Genomic DNA, 16,580 nt, shown 5'->3' with positions numbered 1-16,580 from the left:
CCTTTGGAGTACGCGCCCCCCCCTCCATCCCGTACCCCCCCCTCCATCCCGCACCCCAGAAGGTACAGCTTCCCCGAGTTGCAGGACTCTGGTTGAAGTAGCAGAAAGGTGCCAGGCTCTTGTTTATACTGAAAGCTGCTTATCAGTGACTGCTGAGGCCGTCTCTGACAAATATTGACCTAAAGGCAATTATAGCCTGTGTCTTGCTTTTACCTTAAATTGCTCCCTAACTCATGTAGGGATAGATACACTAGACAGATGGCAACATGCCCTTGTAATATATCTTCCTCACAGTTAGGCTTTTTCTCAAGTTTTCTCAAGTTTTAAGTCTGTTCTCTTTAGAGGTAAAGTGTTTTCTCTTTTTCAGTGCTGTTGATCTAATGGCAAATCTTTTTTTTTCCTTTCAATTGGCTGTTTCTATTATACAAGGCTCTCAGGACACTTTTTGCTTCATCTTCTCTGGGTAAAGAACCCACACTTCCTACATGGGTCTAAGCTAAACATTTGGCCTTGTTAAAAAAAAGAAAAAACGATTGGCCAAATGGTGGGAGATGAGGAGGAGAACTGTGTGCTTGGTATTAGGCTAAAAAAAGAAATTATTTTTCTCTATACCATGGAGGAACATGGCCCAGAAAACTGCATGGCATACAGCTGTTTCTTTGTAGTTCTGCAGTCACTTTGAGCATGGGGCTTTGCTTGTATCAAAGAACAAGTGGGTTGTGATGACCTCGCGATATCCAAGAGAATAAAGCTTGAAACTGGAGTAGCTGACGTTCCTAAAAGCCCAGAGTGAGAGTGTACTTTTATTCAGCTTTTCCCCTTCAGTGAAATTTGAAGTGTACTTGTTACAGAGAGCGAATCAGTTAACTTGATCTTTTGTGGCAAAGTTAAGGTAAGAAAATCTAGCCTATTTTAGATGTTGGGTTGACACCATGCACTTTTGATAGCGGATCAGCTAAGCTCTCACTTTTAAAAACATTTAAAAGTCGGAAATTCAGAAGTCTTTATAAAATACCACTTATCTTTATCCCTGGGTTAGAGCATGGCTTGTAGCAACAGCATGGAGATGAATGGGTTCCATCTTAGTGTCATCTCTTCACTGAAAATTAAGCCTAGTTAATCCTAGTTTTAGATATGTAGGTTTCTGTAAGCCTTATTTGAAAGAGGATTCCTGACTGCACGTGTGTGTTTATAAATATTGGCAATAATAGTTCATTTTACTTCTGACTATCAAGTTAAGAAATAAAGAACGTGTGTGTGTGTGTGTTTCCAGGCCCCACTACCTTGAAGGGGGATGATCAAGGCTTAGAGTGATGGTGGCTAGATGTGTACACTTAGATTTCTTTTTTTTTTAAATTTTTTAAATTTATTTTTTAAAACTTTTTTTATTGAGTTATAGTCATTTTACAATGTTGTGTCAAATTCCAGTGTAGAGTGTGCACTTAGGTTTCAAAGCTCCCTTTCTTGTCACCTGCAGAACAGTCCCAGCAGATGTAAGGATGACAGTGGGGGCTATGAGGGGCATTGGCAGGTGCAGTGCACAGTGCTAAAGAATCAACAAAACAGAACAACAGAAGACTTGATAATAAAGTTTGGCTTTTCCCAAACAACGTCTGCATTGTTCTTTCTTTTTTATCCTTTGGTAGCTGGCTGTCCTTCCTACCAGAGTTGACTCTGTCCTGTACTCTCTCCGCGAGAGATACCAGGAAGACCAGCTGAACTCTGTTGAGGGTTCTGTAGTAAAATTCCTTCTGGGCTTGTTTTCCATGATGTTTGTGACCTCCAACATTTCAGTAGCTCTTAGGGAACCTCCGTTCTCCCATCCCATCAGCTTTTCCTCCTCCACAGCTGCACGGTTAACCATTCCCCCGTCTCCACCTGCAGCAAAAAGTTACTTTTAACTCATGGAGCCATGTATGAATACAATCTCCTTGTTTAAAAAAGGGGTGGGGGAAGGATGTGAATAGAGATGGCTGCGCAGAGACCTCAGCTGGTGAGTCCTGTCAGACCCTTTCTTGGGGACGTGTAGACAGACCCGTGTAGACCAGCAGCCCTCAAGCTTTTCCTTGCATCGAGGGCTTGCACAAACACACACTGCCAGACCCAGATCGCTGATTCAGTCATTTAGGGGGAAGGCCTGAGAATTTGCATTTTGGGCAAGTTCCCAGGTGATGCTGATGTTTCTAGTCCAGGGACCACACTTTGGGAACACTCATGGAATTGATTTGTGTGTATGCGCCTTTTAAAATAAATGCTGTCAGTGGGGAGGGTATAGCTCAATGGTAGAGTGCCTGCTTAGCATGCACGAGGTCCTGGGTTCAATCCCCAGTACTTCCATAAAAAAATAATAAATAAATAAGTGTAATTACCTCCCCACCAAACAAACAGAACAGATTTAAAAAAATAAAACAAATGCTTCTGTATTTGTCACCAGCTCTGTGTCGTGGAGAGCTTTCGGTGCTGGTGCGGGTCGATTGTTTCATCCTTCTTAACTGCTGCATAGTGTTCCAGGGTATAAATAGGCCTTAGTTTGACCTCCTTTAGTGGACGTTTTGGTTTATTATAATATTTTTAAAAACTGTTATAAACAAATATTGCACTGAAGCATCTTTTTTTATTCCTGCTTTATGCACGTGGGTTTGTCTAGGGTAATATGGAGAAGGGAAATTGCTGCATGTGTGTATTTTTAAGTTCATGTTTGTTCTAATAGATGATGTCACCCTGACTCTCTGTGATGTTCGCCACATTAATGCCCAGCCCTGGGTAACTTGTTTCATTCTCCCCCTAATCGGGGTCTAAAGCCAGAGTTGCTAGGAAAATTATAAAAATGTGCAGACTGGGCTCTTTTCAGATTCAACCTGAAATGAGCTTCGGGCTGCTGGCTGTTTTTTCATTTTTTGTGGACTTCCTAAAATAGTGATATTCAACTGTTTTTTTCCCCCCTCAATACGCTTGATGGATGAGAATTGCCCTCAGTAACAATGGCTCATATCGTTTCTAGAGGGTTTAGGTCCACATGTGTCTTTAAAGTGAAGTCATTGGTGGACTTCTCCAGTCGGATGTTCTTTGCCCGCATCAGACTCTCTATTTATAGCCAAACGGCGTTCCTCGTGCCCTCCGCCTTCTAAACCAGTTATTCCCCTTTTTCTGTTCTGTCCTGGGCAGTGATGTGTGTTCGGTGAGTCAGCAGGTATCAGTGGGGCTGCACTCACAGGTGAGTTATGGTGGTAAGTGGGTGTTACACCCTAGCACTACTGTTCCTACTGCTTCGGCTTTCACAGATGGTAGAATTAGATCTGGGGACAGGGAGCTCCTGCTGGGTTGTCAGAGCCTTATTTTGCCAAGTCATTGAAAGCAACCAACAAAAAGCTGCCGTTTCTAAAATTAAATATATTTTCCATCACCCCTCCAGCCCCTCCAAAATCAGGAAGAATACCCAGAATAAAGGTTGTGACTTTTAAGTTCAGCCTCAAGAAAATCGTGTCTGTTTTCTCCTTTGCTTCAGAAAATGTTGATTTCGTCTGGGGTTGTAGGAAGTGGAGGAACTGGTCAGTTTCTTGAACGAAAGATTCGGTGTCTGTATTAGTCTTTCCTAGTGTGTCAGACCCTCCGTGGTGCTGCCATCTAACCTGCCTGCTGTGGTCGGGGTGGTCCTGGAATGTGTCGCTCTCCTGATGGAGAAGAATTCTCGAGACTCTTAGAGTCACTCATTCCCCTCTTTGAGCACCTGCCACATGCCAGGCACTCTGAGCGAGATCCCAGATGAAAAGAAGCCGAGAAGGAGTTCTTGCATCTCAGCAGCTCCCTGATGGTCCAGCTTCTTCTGCTTTCCCTTGAAAATGTGTGCAGATTTTTATGGGGACAGCTGCCACGCCTGCTCGGAGATCACTTGCCAGCAAAATCTTTACTCATATCACTTACTTCTGGCCCCAAGCTGGGCTGAAACAAGATCACCATTGTGTTTCTGAACTTCTTGGGAGAATCTGCTCTTAAAGCAAAGGCAGGCCTTTCTATCATTCAGGAAACCTGCATCTCTGTTACCTACTTTTGCACTTTTGCTTTGGTATGTGAACATACTTTAATGAGTGATAAAATGTGTGCTGGTTTTAACATGAGGACTTTCCAGATGCAGGGCAGCCTCCTCCGGGAGTCCTTCGGCTCAGCCTGTGACAGCTGTGCATTGTCAACCTCCTGGGGGTGGAAACAGATTAAAAAATAACCCACAGAGTAACTCATTACAATGCTAATTCTTTCCAAACAACCAAGACCTAAGGGGTTATTAGATTTTAAGTAGATACAGTGCTTTATTAAAAGTTGTTTTTTCTGCTACAACTTATTGGATGAGGTGCTTGACGGAATTGAGATGACCTAAAAAAATCTGAAAACCACTAGGTTTGGTGAGAATGGGCACCGGATGCCATGTAAAGAAATAGACACAAATTCCATGTAAAAGGGACTTTCCAACACCTGCCTGTCCCAGGGAACCAGTTGTGGACACTTTCTTTCTGTTTTATTCCAGTGAATCTGTTAGGAAGGGTGTGCTTTATTTTTATGTTTTCAAATTGAAGTGTAGTTGATTTACAATATTGTGTAGAAAGGATGTCTTTGAAGGAAGAGTGGTGGGCTCCGAGTCGGGTGTGCATCCTGTGAACAACCTAATCAATATTTCACGTGAGGGAGGCATCTGATACCCTTTCTAGCCCGGAAGGGCTTGCTGCAGTTGCCATGGAGAGGTGGGTGCTGGTCTCAGCTGTGCGACAAGACACTCAGGCCCTTTAGGAAGAGGGGGCGGGAGCTCAAGGTCATTTAACCTCAGCTTGAAGAGCCCTGTTGGTTGTGAAGAGTATTGATCAGTTTCTTTATGGTTTCCCGTATTGTAATATGTCTACCGTTTTAAACTGTTCCGTATTCTTTTAAGTACTGTGTTATTTCAGTCTGAATTGGCTTCCTGTTGCAAAATCCTTGTTTTGTATGTTGGTAAAATTAAGATGTAATTTACTGACTAATTGTAATATTATCATGAGATTCTTCATAGTAGGTAAAAGATCAAAATACTATAATATACGTTTGCCTGACAGGGGCTGCTTTCATTTGACAAAGCTTGATGGCCCTGGTTTGGTTTCGACAACATCCTGAATTTTTTTTTAAAAGCTAATTACAAAATGTGTCACATGTAATTTAAATTTTGCAATCTTTTACATGGATTTCACCTTACAGATTAACCCACAAATGAACTTTTGAGATTGTTTAAAAATTTAATCTTTATATTTCATAAATGTTATGAGAGCACAAATAACATGGGTTTTTTTTTTTGCTTTTCATACTTTATTTATTTATTTGTTTGTTTATTTTGCTACAAATAACATGTTTTTGAAAAGCGTTTTGCTCCTTTTTGTCTGCTTTGGTGCCTAATACAGTGGGATGTACTAGAATCCTAATAAACACTTAACAAATGTGCTTTATGTTGAAAATTGAACTATCCAGTCCTTAGGAGTTTTTTTAATGTTTATAGTTTCTTAGTCCCCAGAGTAGGGTTATGTGATACCTGTAAGTTCTAGAAATGATAATTTTGGTTGATGTATCAATTGGTTGCTTTTAAAGTGGTGGACGTTGTGCTAACTATGAAGCTTAACACACACACACACACACACACACACACACACACACACACACACACGAAATGAATCCGTGGCTCTGGCACCTAAGGCAGGTAAGTCGGGTGAGGTATGCTAGCGTATGAATTAGGTCCAATAAGTTTTATGGTATGATGCTGCATGTAGCTAGCCTATACTATGCTTACAGGTGCCCTTTTGCTAAGTTTTAGTGAGTTCTAGTCAAAGAGAAAATATATGTTCAAAAGGAGCCAGATGCTAAATTGGGGCTGTATGTAAGTATACATGTGAATTTGGGGGTTGTCTCCCCAGCCTGAGAGCCTCTTTTGGGATTCTAGCATCAAAGGCAAGCAGAGATGACTTGACTTGGGGTCCTCATGTTAGGGCTTAGACCCTCCCATCTGGGGTTCAGCTTCCCTGGAGGCTGGCTTCAGTGAGGGGAAGGGGAGTGGGTGAGGGGACCACCCCTCTTCTGGGTGTTGCACATCGACTTGTAGATTGAGCTCATTTAGTCTTGTCGACAGCTGCCTGAGTAATCTGTAGTAATTTACAGGCAGGAGATCTGAAAGTCCAAGAATTGGATGCTTTTTCCCTAGGTCTTATGGTCCCTAAATGTGGGATCAAGGTGCAAACACCGATCAGTCTGATGCCCAAGGTCACACTGTGTGACGGTGACCACCAGCTGCTGGAAGCTGACACAGCTGACTTGGAGGGTGTTGTTCTGCTGACTCCTGAACAGCCTGCTCTCCATCACTTCCCTGCATTGTGAGTGTGCAGACACCATGTTTCTATCAGTGATTCCTCCTTCCTCATTCCTTTTTGATGGGGTTGCCAGGGAAAGCATAGGGATAGGGAAGGGAAGGGAAGGTTGACTTCTGCCCAGGCCCAATCTGATTGTGTTTTTTTCCCTCTCTCTGACACTCCCCGTTTTCAAATTGTGGTCCCTGACCAGACCAGGCTTCTCTGGGGATAATCAAGTCTTTATCACTGGGGACCAGCCCAACCCTGACTAAAGTCCAGTAGAATTACTTCCTCATGTTTTCTGTACACAGGCATGGGATGGGTGAGAATCCCTGATTTGATGAGGCCAAACTGATCTCCGTGAAATGATGGAGACCCGATCTGTGCCACAGAGAGCTTGTGGGATGTAGACCTGTGAGCCTTCGTTGCAGCACAGGACGGGATAGCCTCAGTGTTAAAGAGTGACCTGCGCAATTTGAATTGAGAGGAAGGAGTAAGTGATTCTGGTGAGGGGAGAGTCCGGAGCGTTTTCATAAGAGCTAAGCCACATTCACTGGATCTCCTCTTTGGAAATTTTGATCGTTGGGGCCTCAGGAAGAGCATTCCCATAAAGACGACATGGAGATTGCCTTAGTATTTATTGTTCCCTAACATATTACCCCAAAATTTAGCAGCTTAAAAAAAATCCCGAACATTCGTTCTCTCTCACAGTTTCTGCAGGCCAGGAATCTGAGACTGGCTAGCTACGTGGTTCTGGCTCATGGCTTCCCACGATGTTGCAGTAAAATTGTTGGCTGGGGCTTTAGCTGTTCTGAAGCTTGACTTGGGTCGTCTTTGGCAGGAGGTGTCCTCACTCCATGGGCCTCACAGGCTGCCAGGGACATGGGTTCCCTCAGAGCAAATGATCCCAGAGAGAACCCAGGAGCTGTGTTCTATAGTTCAGGCAGACCGTCCCTGGTACCATGTGGGAGGGGACGACTCAAGGTGTGGCTACCACCCATCGCTGGCCGCCATCTTGGGAACCATCCTGTGATTCCCCTAGAGATGGCCTGGGAAGTAGTGTGTGTTGAGAAAATGCAGAGCCTCTGGGAACAGAGAGAGGTGTCTGGGAGGTGAAGTTGATGATGTGTGAGTTCAGATGGGTAGGAGTGGGATGTGGAGCTAACCTTCAAACAGCTTAGTCTAGTTGGGGAATTTCATTTTATACATAACTATGACCCCAGGTGGAAAGCACTATGCATACAAAGGTACAGATGGCAAATATGGGAGTTCAGAGGTTACCACCAGCTGTGGAGCTAAGTCACATTTGTAGGTATAGAGGTGGGGTTCGTGTCTGAAGGAAATGGTCCAGGTGTTGTTCACAGTGGGGTGGTGTGGCTCATCCACGCTGTGTAGCGCTGTGGACTGCTGTGGGCCTTCCTCTACACACACACAAACGTGTTGTCCTTGACAGTGTCTTTCTTGGCTTATTCTTCCTGCCAGGATGACAGAATTTGTTATGAATACTGGATTTGAAGGTAGAAGTTGAGGTGGCCTCACCAGTTGGTATGGTAGGGTTGACCCCACCAGCTTTTTTTCTGTTTTTTGAGTGGTGCAGGAACAGAGGATGGTAAAAGTGTCTGATTTCCTAGAGTGTGGTGACTCTAACCATCTTATTTATGTGGTAGTGTGTAGAATCTGTTACCGTTTGTAGCCAAGCCACAGAGTAAGTGTGGAATTGTGTGTGTGTGTGGTGTGTATCCAAGTGTGTGGCGGTGTTAGGTGTCCTGCACTGTGGGTGTTTTCTGAAGCCCCAGCCATTGTTACTTACAATGGATTACTTCTCAGAGATTCGTTAATCTCTTTCAGGCTACTTAAGGCTTAGTGACTAATGAGCAAACCCACTAAATACTACTCTGTGCCTGAAAAATGAGTTAACGTTCCTGGAAAAAGTGAGCTGTTTTCTCCAGTTAACCAGGTGGAGCCGGGTGTTCCCAGTGGTTCAGGTTATATTAAGCACTTGGTGAGTAAGAAATGATGTGATTCTGGAGACAATTAGACGTTTAAGTAATTAGAATTTATATCGCATTTTAATTAAATGTGTCTGACTCTCGCCTGTCTTCCCAGCCGTTTGGGCAAGGCCCAGGTCCTCCTTGTCAGTCAGGCTCCCCTGCTGCTGTTGGGGTGACCGCAGGACAACCTGGGATGCGGGCTTTGGAGAGGGTTCACGTTCCTGACGCCAGACAAAGAAAAGCCTTTGCATCGGCCGTCTGTGGACCACAGCTGGACCAGTGCTGACACCATCTCCGGGGCCTCGGCATAAAACAAAGGCGTTTTGTTGTGTCCAGAGTATGAATAGGTTTCTTTTCTTCTTTTCCAGGCAGATATGAAATTGGAGTTGCTTAACGGTCACGCAGGGGCTTCTCACTGCGCTGGCGGTGCACTGCTCCCTGGAGGAACAGGGAGAGAGGGTCAGTCCAGGAAAAAGACTGAGTCAGAAGAGCTGGGCTGGGGACCCGCCTGGGTGACTGTGTGGGGCAGGTGTGCACCCCTGAACTTCACTTGTACACGCCCTCTATACCCATCCAGATGCTGGGGAGGATAGAAAAAAGCTGTGTATTTGTAAGCCATGAGGCACTATCCAAACACAAACTGCTGTTATTTTAATAGTTGTACTGAATTTTTCCCCCAAAGGAAAATTTTACCTCCACCCTTTAAGTTACATATGCCCAACACTGGGTGATTATTAACCGTATTAATCTCGATCACATACTGTACAGTTTTTGGATAACATGAGTGCTTTATAATTTTAAATGTTCTAAAGTTTGCAAGTCTGAAACTCTGAGAAAAAGTTTTTTTTCATAAAAGCACTATCCTAGATCCAAATGGGTACAGGGTTTCCTTCTGGGGAGGTGAAATGTTCTAAAATTAGATCCTGGCGATAGTTTCACAATTCTGTGCCTACTAAAAACTACTGAATTGTACCCTTTCTAAAGGGTGGATTTTGTGGTTTGTGAATTATGTCTCAATAAACTGCTATTAAAAGCAAAGCAAAACAAAACACTGTCCTAAGTGTTAGCTCCCCAAATCCCATCATTGCCCTTCCTCCCCGGTGTCTTGGACATAGTAGCTGTTCAGTGCATACAGGTGACTCACGGTATTTGAGATCATCCACGTTGCACGGATGGTTGAGTGTGGAAGAAGGGGCTGCAGTGGCGGGGGTAAAACTCCAGGGGGCGGTATCAGGACAGGATGGGCTCCTGCCCCTATAACAGGTCCCCTGTCTCCCGGGGAGGGGCTGGTGCAGGTGCAGAGGCAGGCTTTGTAGGGAGGGGGTCCTGTGGCAACAGATGGCAGTGATGGTGGACCTTTGTCAGGGTGGCATGGGAGAAAGAAGAGGTACCACAAGCGGGTGAGGATCTGGGTGGGAGGGGCTGCAGGTGATCTTGGCTGTAGGTTAGACATGAGTCTCATGTTTGAAAGTCTGGGGTGCTAGTATTTTATGGTCCAGATTCTGGTTACATTGGCCTTCTAAATCAGGAAGCCATGTAATGACAGAGTGGGCTGACGGCCAGAAGAGGCCGGATTTGGGGAAGCTGGGGAGGGGGGATGCGGTGAGCCACAAGTTCTTAATTTTCAGAGTGTCCTTGAGTTGCCAGTTGAAGAGGCAAGAAATTAGGTGAGGCCGGAAGGCAGAACCCAGGCCTAGATCTGGGCAGCTGCCAAGATCTGCTAATGAGCTCTGGGACTGTGGTGTTTGGTGGCCTTTTGGGGTTCATTTATAGTTTTTTCATTTGTGTATTCTTCTTATTCTGATAAATCTTCACGAGGAGTGTATTTTCAATTCCCTAGATGCGTAGGGTCCTGTACTCACACAGAACATATCCAGTGCCTTTTCAGATTGGTGATTGCAAAGCATAAACCACTCTGAGTTTTGCTCCAGCACCTGTAAAAGCTGCACCTGCAGAAACTGACTACTAAATCTTATGAAACCACATTTTCCTCTTCAAAGGGCATTCAGAGTCTCTTCCTGTTGGGTTTTATGCAGTAAGGATTCAGACAAGATTTTATCACTGTTGGTATCTTATTGTCAAAGACAGTCACCTGTTTAACATAGTCTTCTACTGAGAAATACTTAATTCTGAAGGGCCAAACTAGCCTGTCCCTCAGAGGACAGCAGTAACCAGGACCATATTCACCCGGGACTACTGGGGAGTCCTGCTTCTGAGGCTTCTAACCAACTCATTTTCATACTTACGAAAAATGATACATGCTCAAGGTGAAAGATTTCAAACAGTACAAAGGGATATGCAGTTAAAATCAAATGCTGTCATCCTCAACCCATTTCCCAGAGACAGCTGTCTTGACCACACTCTTTGTATGCCCTTCCGGAAATTTCCATTCAGGTAATGTGTATAACCATTAAAAAAATCCAAATGGGAACACGTCATGCACATTACTCTACACTTTGATTTTTTTTATTGAAGTATAGTCAGTTTACAATGTTGTGTAAATTTCTGGTGTACAGCATCATGTTTCAGTCATACATATGCATACATATATTCCTTTTCATATTTTTCTTTTTTTCTTTCTATTTTTTGCATTCTTTTTTTATTGATGTATAGTCAGTTTACAATGTTGTGTCGCTTTCTGGTGTACAGCATAATGTTTCAGTCATATACATACATGTATTCATTTTCATATTTTTCATTATAGGTTACTATAAGATACTGAATATAGTTCCCTGTGCTATACAGTATTAACTTGCTGTTTATATGTTTTATATATAGTAGTTAGTATCTGCAAATCCAGAACTCCCAGTTTATCCCTTCCCACCCCCTTTCCCTCCTGGTAATCATAAGTTTGTTCTATGTCTGTGAGTCTGTTTCTGTTTCGTAAATAAATTCATATGTAGTTTTTTTTTTCCCTATTCCACAGATGAGTGATATCGTATGGTATTTTTCTTTCCTTTTCTGACTTACTTCACTTAGAATGACGATCCAGGTCCATCCATGTTGCTGCAATGATTAATTTAACCAATATGGATTTTCTTGGATGTTTTCCCTTGTCTAACACAGATGGATTTTTTTAAACAGCATTATTGAGGTATAATTTGCAGTAAATAATTACTATAGTTTACCTTAAAAGTTATTAGTTTTAAGTGTACAGTTCAGTGACTTTTAGTAAACTTAGAGTCGTGCAGCTCTCACCACAACCCAGTTTTAGAACGTTTCCATCAGCCCAGTGCCTATTTGCAGTCACTCCGCATTCCCACCCCCAGGCAACCACTAATCTACTTTCTGTCTCTGTGGATTGATTTTACTCTTTTTAACTCCAACTGGTGGTCCATTTCGTGGAAGTACAGAAACGTGTTTCACTGTCCTCTATCCAAGCATGTTCCATTTTTTGCTGATGTTTTATTTTGCTGCCTTCCTACTTTTAAAAAACTTGACACGATTGAAAATTTGCCTTTGAGCCAGACTTGGTAAGAGTGATACGGGGATTTTAGCGAGGGCTGTGTGTGGATTTTCCAGTGGTATGACTGGAAGAAGAATTTTAGGGCCTGGTAATTAGCTGCATTTGAATAGAAGCTGCCTTGGGGTTGTCCTTGATTAGAGAGAAGCCTAGGCATTAATGTGTCGTTTATGACCGTGGGGAAGTAAAACTAAGACCACACGTGATTGGGGCTGAGGGAAATGTATTATTTTCGGTTCTTCCTTTTTCACTTTGTCTCTAACTAGGAGGATTTCAGGAGGAGTTGCTGAGTGTTAGGAGTATGTCTTAGGGTGCACTTTTTACACTGCGTGTTGGAACCCGTTACTGGGTGTGCATTCTGACTGGCTGGTGTTTTGTTTTGCTTTGTTTTGTTTTAAGCAGGAGAACAGAATTATACTAAAATGCCTTGCACGTTGTAATGGTGAGCATTACTTTCTGAAAATTCAGTTTTAACTGTCAGTTGTGTGTGTCTGTGTTTCTGATGTAAACAGCAATGTTGAAGAGTCAATACCTTGCAGCATTGTGCTGCACACCAGAAACTGACAAAACATTGTATACTGGCTATGCTTCAATAAAAATATATTAAAAAATAAAGTCAGTGCCTTAGTTAGGAGTTAGAGGTTCTCAAGTCAGTCAAGGAAACAATCGTTCTATTCAGGCTTCCTCTCCCTCTGAGCTGCGTGAAGAGTTCTCCCTAGGGACAGGTAGGGTGAGAAGACTAGGATAGGGTAGTTCACTGAGGGAAAACGTGTTGGTTTTTGGCTGGGAAAATGAGCCAACGTGTCTTATGCCATTTGGTGTAGATGATCACTACATAGAGCAGCTGTAAGGAGATGGATGGCTGTGAGTGGCAACTGAGCACCGTGTCTTTAAGAGTTAAGTCTTCTTATAGGGGTCCCTGCAGGGTACCAAATCCCAAGGAAGACTGAATGTGGCCAAATCCCAACACTGTTGAGTTGGAGTTGGAGGAAATGCACTGTTTAGCATTGGCCCATCGACTCTTGCTACGAAACCTTTATCCACCCACAGGTTAAAGGCTCAGTGCCATGAGACTCTCCCCCACCTGCTACTTAAGTTGCCAATCACAATTCAGGCTTTCTGTACTTCTGACCAGTCAGCTGTAAATTGGGGGTTCCCACAACCCCCTTCTCAAGTTCCGTAATTTGCTAGAATGGCTCACAGAACTTAGGGAAACACATGCATACATTTACTGGTTTCTTGTAAAGGATATAATAAAGGATAGAGATGAACAGGCAGATGAAGAAGGATGTGGGACAAGGTATGAGGAAGGAGCGTGGAGTTTCCATGCTTCCTCTGGAAATACCACCCTCCCAGCACCTCAGTGCGCTCACTAACCTGGAAGCCTCCTGAACCCTTTAGTTTATGGATGGTGCCTCCATCATGTAGGCATGAGTAAATATTAGTGAATATTAATTTAGTCTTCAGTCCCTCTCCCCTCCCTGAGGTATTGAGGGTGGGTCTGAAAGTTCTAAGCTTCTGATCATGGCTTGGTCTTTCTGGTGACCAGCCTCCATCCTGAAGCCATCCAGGAGCCCACTAAGAGTTGCCTGGAACATGCTTAGCATATGCACTCAGTATGCATATTAGGGCTCTAGTTCTAGGCTGTTTGCAACAACTCTATAGGAGTAGGTAGATATTAGCCCAGTTTTACAGATGAGAAAACTGAGGCTTATGCTGGTGAAGAAACTGGTCAAAGGGGAGCCAGCCAGTGAGCCGTGGGGCTATCACTGATATCCAGCTTGGCCTGACTCCAGGCACTCGCTCCTTCCTTGAAATCAGCATCCAGAAGGGAGTGGCACGGTATAAAATGTTGAAAGGGACACTCTACATGGCCAGGCTTTCATTCTGTTCTGATGGAGAGGTCAAAAGTTTTATAGACAAGCAAAAGATAAAAGAGTTCAGCACCACCAAACCAGCTTTACAAGATTTTTTTTTTTAATGGAAATACAAGGGATTGAACCCAGGACCTCATGCATGCTAAGTGCGAGCTCTACCACTGAGCTATGTTCCCCCAGCCCCCACCAAGAAATGTTAAGGGGATTTCTCTAAGCAGAAAAGGCCACAACTAGAAACATGAAAATTACAAAAGGGAAAACCTCATTGGTAAAGGCAAATATACAGTGAAGGTTGGAAATCCTCCTCGCACAAAGCTAGTAGGAAGGTTAAAAGACATAAAAAAGAAAATCATCTATATCCATAGTAAGTAGTTAAGCGCTACACAAACAAAAAGATGTAAAGTATGTTGTCCAAACCAGTAGAGGTTGGAGGGGGTAGTAAAAATGCAGGGTTGTGAAAATGTGTTTGAACTTAAGCGATCAGTAGCTTAAACAAATGATGATTGAAATTCACGGACAAATGTTAATTTTACATAAGTGCCTACAGTTCTCCAGCTACACTCATTCCCTTAAGGAAGAGCGTTCCCTGTGAGCCTCTAGTTGCTGAGAATAGCTGTGTGAGCATTGTGAAAATTTTTCCAAATTAAAATTTGGTCCTTCGGTTCGTTAATTCCTTTCAGGGTTCTGACAGTCAGGTGCATTTCTTCCCTCCTGCAGAGCTCTCTTTAAGCTCAGTCAGCAAATTGGAAACATTTAGCTGGGGCGAAACCTCTCTGTCTTCCAGTGACCTCAGCGTAGAGACCACTGTGCCCTTAATACATTGTTAATACTTGTAGACGGCATGGCCTGGTTTCACTTCCTTATTACTGATCAGTTGCTCTAGACTCTGTTTATATGATTGTAATTCCAGACTCTAAGTGATTATCACATTGGAAAGGACGGGCAGGTGTACACCTGTCGTGACACAGCCAGTTCTGTCTCCCGTCTAAACTTGCTTGCTTTGTGAATGGCTAGGAATAGCAGGAAGACAAAAACAGACACCGAAGAAGCAAAACCCTTTGGCTACAGAATCTGTCTCTTATTTTCCAAAATTGATATTCAGAAGGTGCTAAGGTCATGTACAATGACGAGTATTCGACTTTGCTTAACCCTTCATCCTAAGGCAAGCATCGGGCATCATCTGGGGCTTGTCCAGGCCCCACCCCAGATCTGTTAAGTCAGAATCTGTAGTTTTATATGATCCCAGGTGGTTTGTGAACATTAAAGTTGGAGCAGGACTGGTTGGAGAACCTCAGCCTGAGCCTGTAATTATAGAAACCGCCCGCCTCTGTGAGGAGGGACCATAAAACTTAAACTCTACTCATAAAATGACAGATTTGTTTATTGTTGTTAATTATCTGGATACGTGGCAAATACTGACCTATTCTATTATTTTCTGGTGCTCTGGTGGAACCTCTTCGGTCTGAGGACAGGAGTGGCAGGAACACGTCCCAAATGGAACAGAGATGACATCACTGAAATAGACCTTTTGACACGTTTTAGTATCCATTCCCTGCCCTCGCCCCCTCCCTGGGATAGAGAATTCAGGCATTCTTGAGATTTCTTGACAGGTTCTGGCTTTCCCAGTTCAAGGCTTAACCAGGAAATATTTGGAGATAGGTTGAGGGGAGGGGATGAAGCATCATTCTCATTCTAATTCTCATTCTTGCTCTTTAATATTTCAAAAAACATTTCTCAGAGGAAAAAACAGGCCCCTGGCCTGTTTACTGGACAGGAACTCAATTTCAATTATTTTGAGAGAGCAGAAAAACACTCCACCCAAAATGTTTGGAGCTCCTGCCAAGTGAGAATTTCTTTGCAAGTCAACAGGTCAAGTAACGAAGCTGGCTGGAACTCATTTATCACTTAAAAGAGTATTTGCATTTAGGTCGGAATAATTTGAGTAGGTTTCCTAGTTTATGCATGTTTGTTTTGGAGAAGGGGTTTCCAAAGAGGGTAGTTTTCCTTACCATCCTTATCACACAGTGCCACGTGGGCTTTTCCCCTTGGGTAGGGGGTAGAAAATAAAGGGAGAAAGTAATGGCATTCCATAGGGAGTATTTCCTAAAATCCTAATGTAGATTTATAATTTGAAGGCTGACATATTTTTAAAAGAAAGTCAAAATTATTCAGTGTAGAAATTGAAGTCTACTCCTGAGTCAGGGATGTGGTCCCCGAACTGCCTCCTTTATCTCATCCATCACACACGCTACAAACGCCCATACAGACCAGCCCACCCCACCTCATGCTCACTCACTTCTAGCCTCTCTTCCTTCCACTGGCCTCTGCTCCCGCTGTCGGTCTTCCACCATTGCTCTGACCGAAATTTCTCTGCAGGATCACCAGGACACCAAGTCCAGTGGCCTGTTTGTAAATCTCTGTAGCATTTGGTCATGTCCACTTTCTCTCCTCCCATTATTCCTGGGATATTGGCCACTGAAGGTTTTCTTCCATGCTTTTGCTTCTTGGGAGCACTTGAACCAGACTACCTGAGTTTGAGTCCTAGCTTCACCGCTTATGTGTTTGGGGCAAGTTACCTAACTTCTGGGTGCCTCAGTTTTCTCACCTGTAAAATAGGGGTAGTGAAAAAACCTACCCCACAGAGTTGGTGTGAAATGCATAGGAGAATGTCTGGCACATAGTAAAGGTTCCTTAGGGGTGAATCGTCATCGTCATCATCTTCACCACCATCATCACCATCATCACTGACACCATCACCATCATCACCACCATCACCATCACCATCATCACTGGCACCATCAGCACCATCAGCACCATCACCATCACCATCACCATCATCACTGGCACCATCACCATCTTCACCATCATCACCATCATCACTGGCACCATCACCATC

At 43.6% G+C, this 16,580-nt stretch overlaps 1 protein-coding gene across 5 annotated transcripts in view; it reads left to right on the top strand.

Moving 5' to 3' along the window:
• TPD52 (tumor protein D52) overlaps positions 1–16,580 on the top strand; it is a 159,095-nt gene that overhangs the window by 17,308 nt on the left and 125,207 nt on the right. The window lies entirely within an intron of this gene.

The sequence above is a fragment of the Camelus dromedarius genome, chromosome 30 (genome assembly GCF_036321535.1).
Source record: "Camelus dromedarius isolate mCamDro1 chromosome 30, mCamDro1.pat, whole genome shotgun sequence".
Taxonomy (NCBI): Eukaryota; Metazoa; Chordata; class Mammalia; order Artiodactyla; family Camelidae; genus Camelus; species Camelus dromedarius.
The sequence above is the reverse complement of the archived record's forward strand: the minus strand, read 5'-3'. Positions and strand labels throughout refer to the sequence as shown.